We start from the raw sequence: 19,894 nt of genomic DNA, 5'->3' as shown, positions 1-19,894 counted from the left end.
AATTCCGGAAGTGCCTCGTTCATAAGTTGCGCATTTACTATCTTTAGTAAATAAAAGCTAGATTGGTTCAAAGATAATTTTGTTAATATTATCAAATTACCTCACAGAATTTTGTATGTTAACTCGATGATAGAGAGGTTGATTGTTTTAACCAGTTTTCTTTGTAAAATTGCATGTGCAAATCAAGCGGAGTGCTCCTCTCTGGACGCCTTGAGTTTGGAGCTTTTAAAAAAGACACTTAAATACAAAGAGAAAAGTTTTCCTCTTTTAATATTCATATGAAACAAGAAAGATTATCCACCTTATTTTTGGAACAGTCCTCTGTTTGTTGTACAGTGTATTGTGCAGATTCTGCTGATGTAAACAAAAATTACCGGTAAAAGGAAATGTCTTGTAATGAGTACTTCATAAGGAAAATTATTGTGGAAATTAAAGGTTTGAATATATTATTATCATGTACTTGATGTATAATTCTCTTGTATCTCTGCTTCACAAAAAAGATTCATTGGAACTTTGACCTGAATCTTCTAACAGCGTTTAATATTGTGAATCCTAAGGAAAATTTGATATTTTTGTGTTGTTGATTGTTTTTTAAAACAATCAACAACAAAACATAAAACTACTACCAGCCCTGACAACACTACACTTGTTTACTTTTCATTCAGTACAAAAACGAAAAATTATTATTCCGTGTAAATGATCATTCAACTTATCCTGACGTGCATATATTTCTTGTTTTAGGCAAATTAATTTTCTTACTGCTTTGAATAAAAAAATGTACCAACACATGTATTGCTCGTCTTTTGACATCGCTAAAAGCGGGGTGGCAAAGCAATAAATTGTGTATTTTGTGATTAAAGCACCCTATTTGGCACAGAGGTATAGATTAACAGAGCAATATGCCATTTATTTTTCAAGATGTATGAATTAGAATCTAGGTCAGAGACAGTACATTCCAAATTACCATTGACTTCCACGTTTCCTTTTTCTTCCTATTAGAGAGAATGGCTACCGTAAGTATGGAGGAACGTTCTTGGTTGGAAACTGACAATAACGATTTTGAAAACAAAGCATGTTTAATACACGGAAAGGTACCCCGAAGGAGTCATTTTTTAAAATACGCACAGCAAGCCCGAAAGGCCAAATTTGAGGTGTCTCAACATCAAGTTTTGCTTCGAAAATGTTGGACTACCTATGTGCCAAAGTTGGTGCTTTTATCACAAGATGCACAATTGGGCTAAAAATTCAACGTTATGCCGCCCCATTATCATGTCCGTGATCTGCTTTGAAACTTTTGAGTAGTCAAAAAATGTTATTGTTATTGTAATTCGGATTCTCTTTTGTTTCTGTATGAAACGCATCATTAAACCATCGTATACAAAGAATCTCTTACCAGGTACCGGAGTGCTTAGATATTGGTCTGCAGGTTATCCAATCGAGCTTCTAATAGTGCCGACCTCAATGACGCCTTTTCAGTCGTAGGTGTTTGTCCCTTTTGCCACATCCTGAGCAAATCCAATGTTCCCATGTATTCCCTCCTTGCCTTTCGTTTTGTGCAATCTTGCGACCGATTTCTCCGGGCCCAATCCCAAGGCTTTCCGAGATCATCGATGTCTGAATCTCTGTGTAGGGCCTTGGCTATCTCCTTCAAGATGTCATCAAAATCAACATTGGCCACTGAGCTCATTCTGTATTTAGAATATGTATAGGTAGGAAAGAAAGCTGTGTTGATTAAATGTAATCATGACATAGTTAAATTGCAACAGCAACAACATCAGCAAAAGTCACTGCAGCTGCTTGTGAACATGTCTCTTCCACCTCTAGTAAGCCAGCCTTTTTGAAAGCAGCTCTAAGAATTGGAAGTTGCTTGGATGGTTTGAATATCTCTGCCCAGTTCTGAAGCATCATCACGTTACCATTACTTGTCTTTCTACCTCCAGCCCCATTTTTATCTAATGCCTGTTTGATATCAGGAATCTGGACTCCTAGCAGGGGCGTCGCTAAAGAAGGGGTGTGGGGCTGACACCCCCCCCCCCCCACCTGTCAGGATATTTTCGGTAAAATTGCACTGCCATTGGGAACAAGAAAAAAAGGAAGGAGAGGAAAGAAAGGAAAAGAAGGGGAAAACAAAGGAAACAAGGGGTTAAAAAGAGAGGAGAGAGAGAAGGTAAGAGTAAGAGAGAGGGGGGTTGTTGAGTGGAGTCATCTCGTCGAGGGAGCAAGAATATACGCATAGTTAAGTCAAAGTGGAATACGTTAAGTACACAACCACCACAAATTTCCCCCTTCAAAAATATTAAGAGAAGGGTAACTGTTCTTTCCTTTGTTTTGTGTGCCTGCTCTTCAGATTGCTTTTGTATTCCCCTCCCCCAAGACCTTATCCACATTTGCCACTCTCTACCAACTGCTAGGGTAATACAATTGCAGGGCCCTCAGGAAGAGCAGCATTAATGCTGATGAGAGGCTTCCCTGGGTAAAAAAAAAAAAAATAAATATCATAACCCTATCCACTTGCACAAGAAGTAAGACCTAAAAACATATATCACATCAATTAATGCAAAGTACGTACATGTTCATGCATCTTTTTTAGTGGTATTGTGTTGAAGAAAAATGTGAATATTGTTTTAATAATCATGCATGTTCGTTATTAAAGTGATATTGAAAAAAATAATACCGGTAAGTAATATGTTTACATACTAAAGCTTTGAAAAATTTGAAAGGAGGAAAAATTTATGAAGAGGTGTCGTGGATGAGTGGATACGTCGCCCGACTGTCGATCACTAGGTCCGCAGTTTGAGTCCCGCCGCGGCACTAATGTACTTTGGCAAGACATTGATCTACATTTGCCACTCTCTACCTAGGTGTTAAATCGGTACCGTATGAAGAAAATGCCTTAAAATGCTGAGAGCGTTGAAATCGGCAGCCTAGCATAGCCGGGTAATGTTGGAGCGCCTTGAGAACCTTGCAAGGTCGATATGTGCGCTATATACATGTAAGAATCCAATATTATTATTATTATTTATTAATATTACCTTTAAAAAATGTTCAATTGTAGGGCCTATATAATTGTTCCTGTTTTGAGTGTACCTATAAAGGGGGTTGGTGTATCTTGGAGGCTGGGTTGTTTGTCATTTAAATTATTCCCTATAATTTCCCTAAAATAGTAGTGCACACACAATGAATGTTATATTCATACTAAAAAAGTGGCGTGATAAAAAAATAAAAACACTTACAATGTACGTTTGGTATTTTCCAAAATTATTTCACAACATCATAAACATTAAGTTAAACATTATTTAAAGCCATGTTTGCTGCATTCAGCACAAGAAAATTGGGTTTACTAACATTGTCATGTATAAATTTTTAACCCAAACTTGCACTTCAACGCAACGCTGTTTTGCTCTGCAAAATAAACAAAATGGCGACTATACAGTGGTCTACCCATTGCAAGCTCGGTACAAACATTTTATTCGACCGAGTTGCCGTGTTAATTGCAATTGCAACAATTTCAGATTTGTACAATTTAAATATTGAGAATCTCCCGGAGAAAGATGAGCTAAAAATTGTAATTGTAAGCAGTAGGGGAGAGCATAAGTGCGCTGAGTATTGACATTGGCTCAACGTTACAGGATTCCTGTGACCATGGCAGAGTGGATGATGATGTGGTGCTGGTACTACCCGTAGAGGCTCCCAGGCAGAATGCGCTGACCATTCTCATGACCAAGCACAAGGTTTCGCATTGCCGCAGACAAAAAAAATAAAAAATCAGCCCGCCCGCCCCTACTCCAGAAAAGCAATCGAGGACAACCAAAAAAACAAATTTGAGGGGGGGGGGGGGCGGGGGGCCTTAATAAACATGTATCACAGTGCACAGTGAAATGCTAAAGTGCAGCTAAACATGTCTGTACCTTTTACTTGTTGTGACATCACTCGGGGTTCAGTCATCTCTTCTGTTCGCAGCCTCTTTGCCATCGTGAATGGTATTCAGGCTGAGGAGAAATGTCAACATATAAATATAGATACATATATGAAATATAATCACAAACATGGGGAACACTATATGGCGGTTTATGGTTTTCCTGGGGCATATACATGTATACAGTATATCCGTAAAATTCTAGATTCAATTTTCAGAGACTTTGTTAACTCACGTGCGCTGGTCACTGTATGTTACAAACAGACAAGGTATTTTGAATCACACATTGCTTCACGAAAAAAAAAATGTATATAGTGATCAATTTATATTACTGCTTAGAATATCATAGATATTTTGAGAAAGTTGCAAGTTGTGTACAAGATCTGGCGCTCGTGTACTTTCATATCCATTTTTGACCAGTGACTTCAGCGTGGAAATACCCACTAAAACATACCAAAAAATCAACTTATCACAGTTTCCTTCATAATCATTTTGCCTTGCGCGTAGACTAGAAGGGATGAGATTTAGATGGCGTCATGCGCAGCGAGAGTTTATAATACGGCTGTAAGTTTTTCAACATGGATGTCGATTTTGACCCATATCCTGAAAAGGGACCATTAAACGTATTATACAGTCAAGAACTTTGGTAAGTGGACCCGATGTAGTTTAGCCTAGGCCTATAAATGCGTCTGATATGCATCCGCTAAAATATAGTATTCGGGCATAAGTTTGGGGAAAGAGTTCCATATGTACCGCTAAATATTATTACACTTTCTTTCTATCTCTCATTGTCTAACCCTAGTTTCCCAGTTTTTCCCATGTGTTATTATACATTATTAGGTATATCACTCTGAAACATATCAATATATGTTTTTAATTTTAGTGGGGGTACGGAACTTGATAGCCAAGTTTGGTGGTCAGATCCGCTCCACCGAGTTTGCATAGGAGCGCCTATGGTTGGCTTCTGTCTCTAAAGAGAGGAGCCGACCCTACCCAATTCAGAGGCGAGCGAACGAAAGAGACGGAAATTTCGGTCTACGCTCAGCCCAACAGCATTCTTCCAGATGCTCAGGTAATTTAAAGGTAAAATGAAATGTACACAAAACAAAAACAATTTACAATAATGTGTTAACAATAGAAGTAGGGAGTCCAATGCCAAAATCTAACATTTTAATTACTCATTTCTCAACGTTAGAACTATTTTTAAAAGAAAGCAATTATCTTAACTACGACAACCCATCTGCTGACTCCAGAAATGTCATAAAATAGGAGATATCCAGCTCCAAAGTTGGGGATTCCTTCTAGGCTAATCCGTCTGTAAGAGCCTTGAAAAAAATTAATTTCATGGCCGGCCCCCCCCCCCCCCCCCCCCACTCAGTGTTATTAAGGGTATATGCTTGTTCCCTCTTTTTGAAAGCACCCCCTATCTGAGGACTGCCAACATTTCCGAACCCCCCTTTCGCGGGCTTTTCCCGGGCTTTTCCTGCCTTGGAGACCCCCTAAATCGGGAAAAATGCTCATGGTCCCCCTTTAAATTCTGAATAATTTCTCAGGAGTCCAAAGAGATGAGAGAAAAAACGAAAAAACACCCCCTTTTTAAAGAAATCTCCGGGTGAAAAGTCAAATACACCCCTTTTTTTACAATTCTCGGGCCGGACTTTGTCGCACGAAAAGTACCCCTTTACCGTACATTTGGCAACACGAATGCGGTCATTTCGACCTCTGAGTGGGGGGCCGGGTTTCATGGTCAATATATATTTTACGTTTATAACTATAGACAGGCCCGAGGGGATGTGCGTGTCATTGCCGAGACAAAGTCCAAAATTACATTTAAACTTTGCGCGAAAGTACAGTCACTCGTCACTCGTTAGCATTGGTAAACTTTGAAGCGTTTGAGACTGTGTACTAAGTTTTATTGAAATACCCTAAAATGAGATTGTGTAAACTGACTTGCTTTTGATACTCTACTCACAAAACATTTATGAAAAACAGAGATGAACAAAAAAGTAACGTTGATGATTATATTAGTCATATTTTCCATTGAAAACTCCACCACCTTTTTTTTCTTCAAAACCTGCCTTGTTTTGTTACGATCAACATATAAACCTTTCAGCTAGAACATGATAACAATGTGCGTGCAAGAAAGAGACTATACCACATAGTACTGTTTTGTATACCTCTTTTGTCTTCAGGTAAACAATCTATGCAGATGATGAGGAAGATGATGCAAAAGATAATACATTTTAGCATATTTATAAGTACTGTATAATGTTTGAAATAACCTTTGTATTCCGTGGATGTATACCTGATGAGTCTTTTCCACAAAACCCTAAATGCTGCATGTAAGTATTGGCTTGCATGGTAATGTAGATATACAGTAGGCTTGCGGATGCACCATGTGACTCCTCAATCCTCCCTCTCTCTCACACATGGTGCATCCGTAAGCCTACTGTAAACCTAAATGTATGTTTCAAAATGCAATGTAGTATTGAGGATGATTGATGATGATATGTTTGGTATGCATTATTTGATATTTTTAAATTTATGTTTACCTCATATTTGTTTATTGTTGGGTTGCACTCTGTAGATTATGATGATATGTTTGATCTTGTGTTAAAATTGGCATGCACCCAGTAGATTTTCACCATGTTTGATCTTCTTATTTAACACAAGATCAAACATATCATCATAATCTACAGAGTGCAACCCAAAATTTCTTAACAACAATTGAAATTTCTTTCAGGAAGCCTAACATTAAAAGCTTTTTTTTTAATTCAAATAGCATCGTAGAGACAATGAACAAATAAGAATAATAATACAACGTCATTAAGCTTGAGACCGTTCACTTCTATCTTTCCCCGCCAAATAATCCGAAAAAGAGTCAACTGAGGGGAATCAACTGATAATCTTCTTTTTTTTTCCACTGAGCCCACCCCCTGTAAAAGTTGTAAGTTTGTATTTGCCAGTTAAAGTCAATTTATTTAGTATTTATTGATTTAGCTTTACATTGCCATTATAAACTACAGAGGGCGTTTTGTCAAAGATTACTTTGACAGTTCTTAAGTTTTTCTAGTTTGAAGGTCAAAAACTGGTTTGGAGCCACCTGTTGTTGGCTGATTTACAATGATCATGTTTGCAACATGATTTCTGTTTTGTGAGGAAAATCTGTGGTTTTCTGGATCCTTTGTTCCTGAGAGCTGTTTCTACAGTATTATGGAGGCACAGAGGTTATAGTTAAAAAACATATTTGAACATTATGAAAATGAATGTAAGAAAGGTGGTCCTACAGGAGGCTGTTGCAGGTGTCATGGAAAGATAAAAGACAAATGTGTGGGTCCTGGAAAAGATTGGAACAGACTTGACCATCAGAAGGGGAATCATGGAAAGAAAACTTAACTATTTTGGGCACATTGTTAGGAGATCTGAAGGTATTGAGAAGCAAATACTGCAAGGATAGAAGGAAAACGGGGCAGAGGTCGTCCACCAATATCTCTGGACTGATGATATCAAGAAAGTGTCTGGACCAGGAATGAAAGGTGCAGCACAAATGGCAGGTGAAAGAGTTGCATGACGTGCTCTCGTGAAGGCCACAGCAGCGCTTTACAGCGCCACCTGAAGTTGATGATGATGATGTAAGAAAGGTAGTTTTTAAGTTGTTTACATTGTATGAAACTTCACAGTAGCAGCAGTAATTTGTATAGCAAATGTATAACTTGTGTACTCACACATATGATTACCTTACGGAGATATCTATTGAATATCTAACATGTCATTACATCTATAATTGATGTTTAGTTTTACTTAAAGTCGAGAGAAATAGTCAAGTAAAATGTATGATGCAGAATAAAACATTCTATGATGAAAATGGATGAGAAATGTTAGCATATTAATTTGTGTGAATGACAGGTCAAGGTTATGACTTTGTTATTGTATTCCTTGACTATGACAAAGTCATTCAAGCTCGCTAAATATGGTCTCATTTTCAGTTGAAACCGTGTTAAATCTGAGTTAGACATGATAAAGATGATATAAGTTTAATTGTGTGTTAGCTGTGACATTCTATATGAAATTCAAAGAGATTGGTCAAGTGTCTGACTTATAATTATAAGCTTTACAAGCAAACATTGAAAGGAGTTAGACACTGAATTCAGACAATGCCTTTGATTTATAGAATGCTATTTAAAATAGCTGCTATATATTGTGAAACTTATATTCATGAGCACGTACTTGTTATGCATTCCTGTTATGCTTTATCATGTACAGTTTTCACAGAGTGTAGGAAACAAGAACGGAATAGAGCTGTGGAATGAGTAAGGATAAAAGATTCGTTCATCAAAGACAGAATGCATTCTCCTTGATGGTTATGACTTGAAATAAACTGACACTCCCGTAAAACCCGATTCGTTGTAATTATTCAGCGTTTCGCCTCACTTAGAGTCACATCCCCTTGGACAAAAAAGAAAACAAAAATTGATGAAGAGGGGGGGGGGGTTACCCCCCCCCCCTCCCTTCGTGTACGCGCCTGCACATGCACATGTACATACTCCGTGGCAAAAAGGAAATAAGCGAGGGAGAGGGCAATGACAAAAGAGAAAGAGGGGGGGGGTTAGCCTATGACCCGGGTATAAATTCAATTCTTTTTAATTTATTAGACCCAGTACTGATGGTCATAATTTTATCTACCATGTGATTGCCATGTTTACGCCACACCGAATATCACCTCAATTTTGTTTATTGTTGTAAAGAACTTATTAGCTTGCACCCAGTAGATTTTCATCATGTGTTAGATCTTGTTATTGAAAAATAGATCAAACACATCATCATAATCTACAGAGTGCAACCAAAAATTTCTTAACAACAATTGAAATTTCTTTCAGGAAGCCTAACAATAAAATCTGTTTTTGATTCAAAGAGCATCGTTGAGACGATGAACAAATAAGAATAATAATACAACGTCGTTAAGTTTGAGACCGTTCACTTTTATTTCTCCCAGCCGAATAATCCGAACAAAAGAATCAACGAGGGTATAATCAACTGTTAAACAAATTTATCCTTGAAAAATTAATTAATACTGCTTGTTATAGTTTTTATTGAAGAGCAGCAAAGGCGAACGATTGTCGCTGCAATTCAGAAATCGATGCTTGGATTGGTTTTCTATCAATATTACCATGAGATATCAAACTACATGTACATAGAACTATGATCGACAAAAAAGATATTGTCTTGAAAACAGTCAGAAGCATTCAAACTTGAATGAATAAAACATAATGCAAATCAATAAGACTAGAATGAATAGGACACAAGTTCATTTTTAACCATTTATATCATCCAGTACCAAAGATCTAAGCAAAATTCGAGCCAGATTCATATAATGGTAAGCTTAAAGACAATGATTCATGACAAATTGTCAATTGTCATGAGTTTATCGTCTAGACGTTTTGCAAAAGATAATCAGGATAATATGGATCAGATAACAGGGAACAACTTGATGTCATCCTCCTAGATTTTGCCAAGGCCTTTGACAAGGTGCCACATGGAAGGCTTCTTCACAAACTGAACTTCTACGGCATACGTAATTGCACCCATGCATGATAGCTGACTTTCTTTGTGATCGTATGCAGCAGGTAATCTTTGAAAGAACCGTCTCTACAAGACCCAAGTAACATCTGGAGTTTCGCAGGGTAGCATCATCGGCCCAATGTTATTCCTGCTGTTCATTAATGACCTACCAGAGTACCTGTCTCCTGACACCACTGTTAGACTCTTTGCAGATGACTGCCTAGTTTATCGCAGCATCGGGTCAGAAGCTGACAGTGCACAACTCCAGGAAGACATCAATTCACTGGAGCAATGGGAAGCCGACTGGCTAATGGAGTTCAACCCGAAGAAATGCCAGGTCCTCCATGTGTCAAAAAAACGCAAGCCTATCATCAAATACTACATCGTTCATGGACAAACTCTGGAGCATGCAGATACAGCGAAATATCTTGGAATTCATCTGCACAAGAAGCTGAGTTGGAACCACCACATCGACCAAGTAACAAGGAAGGCTAACTCCACCCGAGCCTTCCTCCAGAGGAACATCAGGTCATGCCCACGAAAAGTCAAAGTACTCTGCTACCTCACCCTACTAAGACCGGTCATAGAATATGGAAGCATCATCTGGGATCCCTTTACCCAAGCCAATACCAGGAAGCTAGAGATGATCCAGAGAAGATATGCACGCTTTGTTTGCAATGAACATCGCAGAACAACCAGTGTCACAGCCATGCTCGACCAACTACAATGGCCATCTCTGCAAGAAAGGAAAGCCCAGGCGAAGGTAGCGATGATGTTCTGTTTCAAGAACTCGCTGATATCCATCCCCCAGACAGTTCTGACTCCATCACTACCTGCTTTGCTAAGAGGCCACGACCAGAAACTCCAAGTGCCATATGCTCGGACACAAGTTCTTCAAAGGAGCTTCTTTCCAGATGCCACCAGGCTCTGGAACTCATTACCGCAGGCCGCCGTCACCTGTACCTCTCTGCTAAGATAGCTATTTTCTAGATAATTGGCCTCTGTCTGACACCGCCTTATTTGTTTTTATTGATGTATTGACAAAACATATAGGCATCATCTGAACTTCCTTTTAAAATCAAATCAAAATTAAATCAAATTTGAGACTGTGATCAAAAGTTGTACCATATTAGTATTATTATCATTCTTTCTAATGTTGTTGATCGAGAGAGAGACAGAGATAAAACATAGAGAGAGTTTGGGATATATAGTCGGATGAGGGGGGAGAGAGGGAAAGCGAGAGAGAGAGAGAGAGAGAGAGAGAGAAATGATACAGAAGGACATAGAATGTAAATGACCGCACCTCCCCTCTCTCTCTCTTTCTCTCTCTCTTTCTCTTTCTCTCCTGGAATGTGTAGAATAAAGGAGAGGAGAGGCAGAATAGACTGGAAAGGAATGAGAAAATAAGAAAACGTAAAAGAAGATGGGGTGTCGATTATAAGGGAATCGAGAGAGAGAGAGAGAGAGAAAGGGGGTACAGGGGTAATGTAAATGGCAGAGGCTGATACGCTAGAGCGCGCGAGAGAAGGAAAGGAATATATTATGTATATGCTGAAAGGGAGGGGGGTGCTGAAAAGGCTCGTATAACAAAAGAAAAAGGTCTATCCGTATTGAATTTACACACCGGACTTATGCTGTAAGGGGGGGGGGGGTTGCTTGGAACACGCATATGCGTACCCTAAATAACACTGACTGGGGGCGGGGCGGGGGATAGGGATATAGAGATTTACAACCACTCTCACCCCGTCTCAAAGTTAGAATTTATTGTAAAAACTTAATGAAAACGATTATCAAAATTCATTATACATGGCCAGAATAATCACAATCCAATCTTTGGTAATTCTCCGGATTCTGCCCAAAGTAGAGAAAAGGCCAGGAAAGATAATAGTTACGCATTGTTAGTGTTAGGTTTAGGTTCAAGCCGTGAAGGTGAGGGTTAGGTTTAGGGCACTGGCGCACTGATAAGGAGGGGGGGGGGCTGAAGGGAGGGGGCAGTTGACTCCCCAAATGAAATTCAAACGTGGTTTACTTCTAATTCGATACCCGTGATTTACAAATGTTGCTGAAATGACATGATTTTCCGGATTTTTTTTCTCACTTTTTTATAATGTATACTTTTGTATGCGTTTGATGGACAATGACTCATTCCCAAGTATACAGTCGGGCAAAAAATATGCTTATTAAGAAGCCTACATGTTAGGACATGCGGAACGGCGGTAATCGGGGGGGGGGGGCTAGAGCCCCCCTCCTCTCACTTTTTTGAAAAAGAGAAATGAAAAGAAAGAAAGAAGGAATAGCGACCTGCCAGTGTCACAAAATAATGAGATATCAAAAATGCTCATCTAGGACCGTAATGTATTGCCTAAAATCCCTGAGCTTCTGGGGGCTCCGCCCCTGTACCCCAAGCCAATTAGTGACTAGTAGGTGTCACAAATAAGGTATCAAAATATGCCCATCTGACCGTAATTAAATGCCTAAAACCCCTGAGCTTTCGGGGGCTCCATCCTTTGATCCCCACCTGGGCTTTGCCCCTGGAGCCCACGCCAATTTATTCTCTACTCGCTCTTCCTGAGCGTAAATACTTTAGCCCCCCCCCCCTCCCCATACATAGTCTTAGTTTGTTGACCTGAAATGACCTTTGACCGTGACTTTGTGACCTCAAATCTACTCACGTGATTGAGAATATAAGCTTTGGTTTCCCAGTCACTATCTAATTTTTTTTTTAAATTTTGAATCTGAGTTTCGTTTTATTATAATTGTTAATGTTGTTAATATAAGGAAATTTATACTAAAATTAGGAGCTTAAACCAAACGATAATTGACCCACAATGTTGGAGAACTCATTCATGAAATTCGAATGAAGCAGATAAAATATATATCGAAGCGTAATGTAGCCCTTGCCTTACTTTTTTCCCTTCATTTTTGTCCCCAGCGATGGTGGTAGTGAGTGTGCATGACTGGGAACGCATTGCTGTGGTGTGTGTGTGTGTGTGTGTTTGTGTGCGTGTGCGTGTGTTTGTGTATGTGTTCTTTTGCATTTGTGGGGTGGTGTTTTGTTAGGGTTAGGTAGTAAGGGCAGGGGTTATAGTTTCTTTCTTATCATAGCTGATTTCATTCCACACAAAAATCGATTGTTATTTGTAAATTGTACCTGTATTGAGGGAATCGAATTATGTTATTATGATGAACAAAAATGTATTTCGAAGAATTATTTGTATTGTTCCAATATTTAATAATTTTGTAATAAACGTTACGGAATAGCAAAAATGAGAATGTGTGGGTTGGTGCCTGTGTAGTGATACACCAAGCAAACAATCAGCGAATCCTGACGTCCTTTTGACATTTGTTTTCAAGATGGAAATTCCTGCAGGACTCATTATTATTATATTTTAGTCTGCCAATGACATTGTGTGCAATTACTTTCCTGACTTGTGGCGGGAGGGTGAATCAACTTAACATTGTGCTTAAAGTAGATCATTGGAATGAACAACATGGGGCGATTGACCACGTTGACGTGTAAGAGGGATGATTTTAATATTATTTATAAATTACTATAGCCATGTAATAATTATTAAAGTATAACATCATGTAGGAAGGAGGATCTCTATGTCAAGTTGAAGACAAAATCATCACCCTACATTTGACGATTCTACAAGTAACCTTGCTCGCAGCATTACGAATTTTCTTCCCTAAGTTAAAAACATAGGCCAGAATTCACAAAGGAGGTTTGTCGACACCCCTTGGTTTTCGTACGTCATATATGACGCGTTTTCACGCGTATTTCACAAACCTTGTTTGTAAAGAACAAAGGAGGTTTGGCGAAACAAACCTTGGTTTGTCGACAAACCTCCTTTGTGAATTCGGGCCATTGTGTTCTGTTACTGATTTTGAGTGTAGTGTGTTTTTTCTTCTTCTTTGTATATATTTTGTAAAGGATATAGATTTGCGTATGGACCCTGGATTCTTTTTTTAAAGAGAGAGAGAGAGAGAGAGAGAGAGAGAGAGAAAGAAGATGGACTTTGCCTGGTAAAAGAAGAAAGAAAACCGCATTTGAAAGGAATATTCTGAAAGGAAACGTACCTTGATTGAAATCATTTGTAATGATGTTCACGCTGGTAGGTTTTTTTAATTTAAAAATAAAATCATTTTATGATCACTGATTGTGACGTCAGGCGCGTGGGTTCCTAGAAGCTCAAAACAGGTTTGTCGAATAGATTCTTTAGAGCAAAATTACAATAGAAAACTATTTGAAGTGTAAGCATGTCCAAATTTGGTATTACTTCGTTCCAATTTGATACAAACATTCTTTGCTGAATAATATACGAGAAAACTAAAACAGACATTATAATACTGGAAAATGGAAACAATATTTTGGTTTCTTTTTATGACACTTAAAGGTACTATGTCCCTTTTGTAACCAACGTCAAATTCTGTAGAACTTTGCAGGAATTGTGAATATGTCATGTATGTCTGTGAAATTTAAACATTACATTGTCCTAGTATTCAAATTATGCAAGGAAGCCCGTTTACCTTCTAGACTTCACTGTCAGACACTAGGGACTTTTAGATTTGCATGGACTGATACGTGTGACGTCCATTCAAGGCAGTGCATTAAAAGGACGTCGACCGTAGCAATCCACATTGTCTTCGTGCAAATCTAAAAGTCCCTATTATTGAGTGACTGACTGACATATTTTATTTTTGGTAATAACATATATAACATGAGCTGTAACAGGTACATACTTGGTACATGAGCATTTGTCAATAACCCACTACTTGTAATGGTCAAAATTAAACTGATTGAATCTGTGTGCAGCACAAAACTTACAACTATTCAGTAATAGGGTCTAAAAATCGTATTATTACTCAGGTGATTGTAATCACTTAAGTCGATTCGACAACTATTAAAGGGTCATTTTTCCCCACTAATAGCAATTTTCAAGCCCTTTAGTTTTGAGGGAAGTTCTAAATTATTATTGTCTTTCAAAAGCCGTTGGATTTTAACCTTTTCATTTTGTTGGCCTGCAAATGGGACATAGTACCTTTATGTTCAGGACCACCACCCTTAACAAGATTTCGCATATACATATATGTATCATAATGTAATTCAGGAAACAAGTGAAAACCCTAAAACGTAAGTGCCGATTGGAACTACATTTATGTATTTATGTATGGCATGCTATACCTTAACCTAAGAGGGCTTTTAACCGTTAAGCTGATGTTGAATAGACTGGGAAAACCTGAATTTTATAGAAACATTTCTTTATGCAGCGTTGTACATAATTAAAGGAATATCAAATGTAGACAAAGTAAATCGAGGCATAGATACTATGTATACGGTGAAAACACATGGGTCCATATTTCAATACTTCACTTTTTGCCATTTGAAATGGTCAGATTACATTCTTCCGTCCTCGATACGAAATACTCTGTTGCTTTTAAATTTGGAATATTTTTTTTTTACCCCAATTTATGGAATTATTTTGACAATGATTTATTCCTAATAGATCTAGATAAAAGTATACATTCACAGATTTTATTGAATAATAATTTGCCAGTGTTTGTTTCGCGTGACTGCTAAAGCATGTGTATGCTACTATGCTTATCAACTAGGGGACCTACGCCATTAAGTCATAAATGACAGTAAAGAGGATTAAAGGGATAACACACAATCGGTGTATAAGAAAGCTAACAAGAGGTTGTTTTTTTTCTGCGTAAGTTGAAAAGTTTCCATATAGATGCAACTATCCTGACCCTGTTCTACAATTCAATATGCTTTTCAATATTATTTGTTCATTTGGCAATCTCTCAAAACAGGACAAGAGGAAATTGGAAAGGCCACGTAAAATAGCACAACGCATAATTGGGGTAGAATTAGCTTCTGTCGAGTCTCTTTGTACTGAGCAAATTGTTGATAAGGTCTGTGCAATCATGAAAGACAATACCTGTTATATATGGTTTAGAGTGGCAGTGCGCCCTCTTGTGTTATGTACTGACTTGACAACCAGAATGAAGATTACTAGAATAAAGCACTAACCAGTTGAAGTTGTAAACTTTAAACAGACTTTATTGCCTATTATGTAGAGTCAAACAAAAGCATAAAACAATACCCATCCACTTCATTTATTTTATTCATTTAATCGTTCTGGTATCCGACTTCGCCCCACCCCAACCCGGCTTTCACGATTCAGATATTCATTTGTACCCGACTCTGTTCATAAATTCAACTCACAGGTTAAACGTTAAACTTCTGCGTCGGAAATTAATTGTATGATTTGAAATACCAATGACCAAGGCTTAATTCTGAAACTCATGATTTGAAGTACATGTACCAATGACCATTTTTGTCGCTTCATTATCTTTTGCATGTATTTGTTCCTTATTTCATCTATTTCATTCTATAAACGTGATGTATTTATTTCTTGTAATTATGTATTTTGTTGAATATGACTGTAACGCCAGTGGAAAACAATTTTCTATGTAACTTGTTTGCAAAGACCAAATAAAATATCTTGTATCTTGTATCTTAATGCCCCCCAAAAGGGCACTAATATAGCACATCGACACGGTGTTGATCGTGAGGCCATTGCTATGCCACTATACCATGACTGTACGCAGCGGAGGCTAGGGTAGGGGGCAGTTCCCACAAGTAAAAAAATAAAAAAATAAAATGCAAACAATTATCAATAATTCATTGCATTTTGCCCCTACCCCCAACATAAACAAATCCTCTATGTGGGCATGCCTTGAACCATAATGCATGGCCCTACAGAGGATTTTTTTTTTTCTGAACGGGGACCGGGGTAAAATGCAATGAATTAATGATAATTGATTGCATTTTCTTTGTTTTTTAAAGATACTTTGCATGTGACTGACCTAAAATTAACATGCAATAATCACATAATGTGAAACTATAATAGAAGATAATTAATATTTTGTCAATATTCTTGATAACTTCTCCGATTTTTACTTGAACTTCAGTACCTAAACATGGCGTTAAATTACAAAACAAACATCAGAGGTGAGTCCTACTCCCTTCAGAAGCTTGTAATACACTAACTCCAGGAAGCTCCGACGCCGACGCCGGAAAGACCTCTTCTAGGTTCATTAAATGCAAAGTCCACTACCCTACCGGACATCTTTAGGGAGCCGCTTCGAAGAAGATGATGTTCCATACGTTACCAGAGCCAAAATGCCTTATTCTTGCCCAGGTTTAGACTTAAGAAACTTAAGACATCGTTTCAGGGACGTACACAGGGGGGGGGGTTCACCCCCCCCCCCCCTTTGGTATTTTTTTTTTTTTTTTAATTATGAAAAAAAAAAAAAATTGAACGGGGACCGGGGTAAAATGCAATGAATTAATGATAATTGATTGCATTTTCTTTGTTTTTTAAAGATACTTTGCATGTGACTGACCTAAAATTAACATGCAATAATCACATAATGTGAAACTATAATAGAAGATAATTAATATTTTGTCAATATTCTTGATAACTTCTCCGATTTTTACTTGAACTTCAGTACCTAAACATGGCGTTAAATTACAAAACAAACATCAGAGGTGAGTCCTACTCCCTTCAGAAGCTTGTAATACACTAACTCCAGGAAGCTCCGACGCCGACGCCGGAAAGACCTCTTCTAGGTTCATTAAATGCAAAGTCCACTACCCTACCGGACATCTTTAGGGAGCCGCTTCGAAGAAGATGATGTTCCATACGTTACCAGAGCCAAAATGCCTTATTCTTGCCCAGGTTTAGACTTAAGAAACTTAAGACATCGTTTCAGGGACGTACGCAGGGGGGGGGGGGGGGGGTTCAACCCCCCCCCCCTTTGGTATTTTTTTTTTTTTTTTTAATTGAAAAAAAAAAAAAAATGAACGGGGACCGGGGTAAAATGCAATGAATTAATGATAATTGATTGCATTTTCTTTGTTTTTTAAAGATACTTTGCATGTGACTGACCTAAAATTAACATGCAATAATCACATAATGTGAAACTATAATAGAAGATAATTAATATTTTGTCAATATTCTTGATAACTTCTCCGATTTTTACTTGAACTTCAGTACCTAAACATGGCGTTAAATTACAAAACAAACATCAGAGGTGAGTCCTACTCCCTTCAGAAGCTTGTAATACACTAACTCCAGGAAGCTCCGACGCCGACGCCGGAAAGACCTCTTCTAGGTTCATTAAATGCAAAGTCCACTACCCTACCGGACATCTTTAGGGAGCCGCTTCGAAGAAGATGATGTTCCATACGTTACCAGAGCCAAAATGCCTTATTCTTGCCCAGGTTTAGACTTACGAAACTTAAGACATCGTTTCAGGGACGTACGCAGGGAAGGGGGGTTCAACCCCCCCCCCCTTTGGTATTTTTTTTTTTTTTTTAATTATGAAAAAAAAAAAAAATTATGCCCACGGCGAACCTAAAAAAGGTGACCTCACCCCCCCCCCCTCAATGACGAAAAATGTCAAATTTTCGAGAGCCCCCCCCCCCCAAAAAAAGTGTCCGCTTACCCCCCCCCCCCCCCCCCCCCCCCCCCCCCCCCCATTGAGTGACTTTTCGGCTGGCTGAGTCGTTGCGATTTTTTTTGTACTCCAAAAAAAAAAAAAAAATGTCCGCTAACCCCCCCCCCCCCCCCCCCCCCCCCCCCACTGAACGACTTTTTGGCTGGCTGAGTAGTTGCGATTTTTTTTTGGACTCCAAAAAAAAAAAAAAAAAGTGTCCGCTAACCCCCCAAAATTGTTTACATACATATGTTATGTTTTAAATGTAAATAATGTCCTATTTTTAGGAATCTGTATTTAGTGTATAATTCATCTACTTTCACCTGTTTAGGTAGTATATAACCTTTCTAATGATGGACTAAATTTTATTTTACAATATTCTCATACCAATATAGGTCTATCATGTAATCGTTGTAGGCCTACCTGGTTCTGCTCTCTCATCTGACGATGAAGCATTTAAAAAACATACCTAAAGCCTTATTTCTGTCTTTTGTCACTCCTGATTCTTAGTTTTTCCCTAATGGTATTTTGCCTCCAAAATTAGTTCTTCATTTTTTTAAATTTTGTTTTTTTCTTTCAATTTTCCTTTATTTTCTAGTATACCTCCCTCTTTTACTCTTGCTATCATATCGCGGCTTGGGATATTCTTCTCTCACGTACAATTAATCTTATTGTATCCTCTCTTTCTCCCTCTCCCCCTCTCTCTCTTTCTCTCTCTGTCCATCTTTCTCTCTCACTCTCTCTATCAAACTTCCCCCTCTCTTTCTCTATCTTCATCTTTACCTCTCCCTTTCTATATATTCCACTTTCTCTCTCCACCTTCTCTCTGACTTCCAACCTTTTCTCTCTTCCTTCTTGATTCTCTCTCTCTCCCTCTCTCAATCTGATCATCTATTAATCCCTGTGCCTTTTTACCATCCTACATGCAATTTCTGAATAAATAAACTATTATATGCTAATGTGGGTATAGTCCACCTTCTCATCGTTCTCACAATACAAATAATATTTAGTCAAATTGTGTATGATATTTTAGAATTAGGGTTTTAGCATTATATACAGGGATTAAATGTAACTCTATTTCTGATGAGCTTATACAGTGGCTGCATCAACAAAATTTAGAGGTAATGAGTCAAAAATTATATATTATACTCACTGTTTGCCTAGATCCTGCTAAATGCGAAATGAATCCGAGGCGTCGAGTACGTTGATCCTCTCCTCAAAAATAGTTATCCAATTATAGCCGAGCTGAAAGGATTCACATATAATCTTACACAGTTCAACTAAAAGTAACTGGCAACAAGTGACATGAGAGGTCTCTTCTAGAACATGTAATGAAGGCGTTTACAATGTTTCTTTCGCAAGATAAGAGGAGAGTTTGTCTGGGTCATGAATCCGGGTTGACAGATGTGAAAACATGCAGTGTGTCGAAGAAAATGATCCAGAAATCAATCTAATGCAGATTCCCTTTGCACAAATGTGCTTCGTTCAATCAGATGGTCATGTAGAAGTGACGGATAACCCGTATGAAATGAAAGACATAGGCTGCGTAAGTCTGTAATTCACCGTCTGGTGACGTGACATTGAGCAGGTACGTGATGCAAGTCAGTTGGATCATATTATGGTCCAAAAACGAAACCAGAGGAAAATACATATAAATAGAACTAACGAACCAAACAAAAGAAAACATATTTCGATTTCGCTCATCCGTGACGGAGTCGGTCCTGATGGGCATTGTGATGCAAATGTAGGGTATTCCGCTCAACAAGTAGAAACCCTATAGTCTGTTGCCAGAAACTACTTTGAATGACAATGGGGGGGGGGGGACTTCAATATATCAACTGCCATTGTATCTGAGTACTTTTCCCACAATTCAATCATTTAAATCTACATGTAGCTACACTAGCGAAT

Source organism: Strongylocentrotus purpuratus, unplaced genomic scaffold (assembly GCF_000002235.5).
Source record: "Strongylocentrotus purpuratus isolate Spur 01 unplaced genomic scaffold, Spur_5.0 spur5_scaffold_1, whole genome shotgun sequence".
NCBI lineage: Eukaryota > Metazoa > Echinodermata > Echinoidea > Camarodonta > Strongylocentrotidae > Strongylocentrotus > Strongylocentrotus purpuratus.
This window is presented reverse-complemented; position numbering follows the sequence as displayed.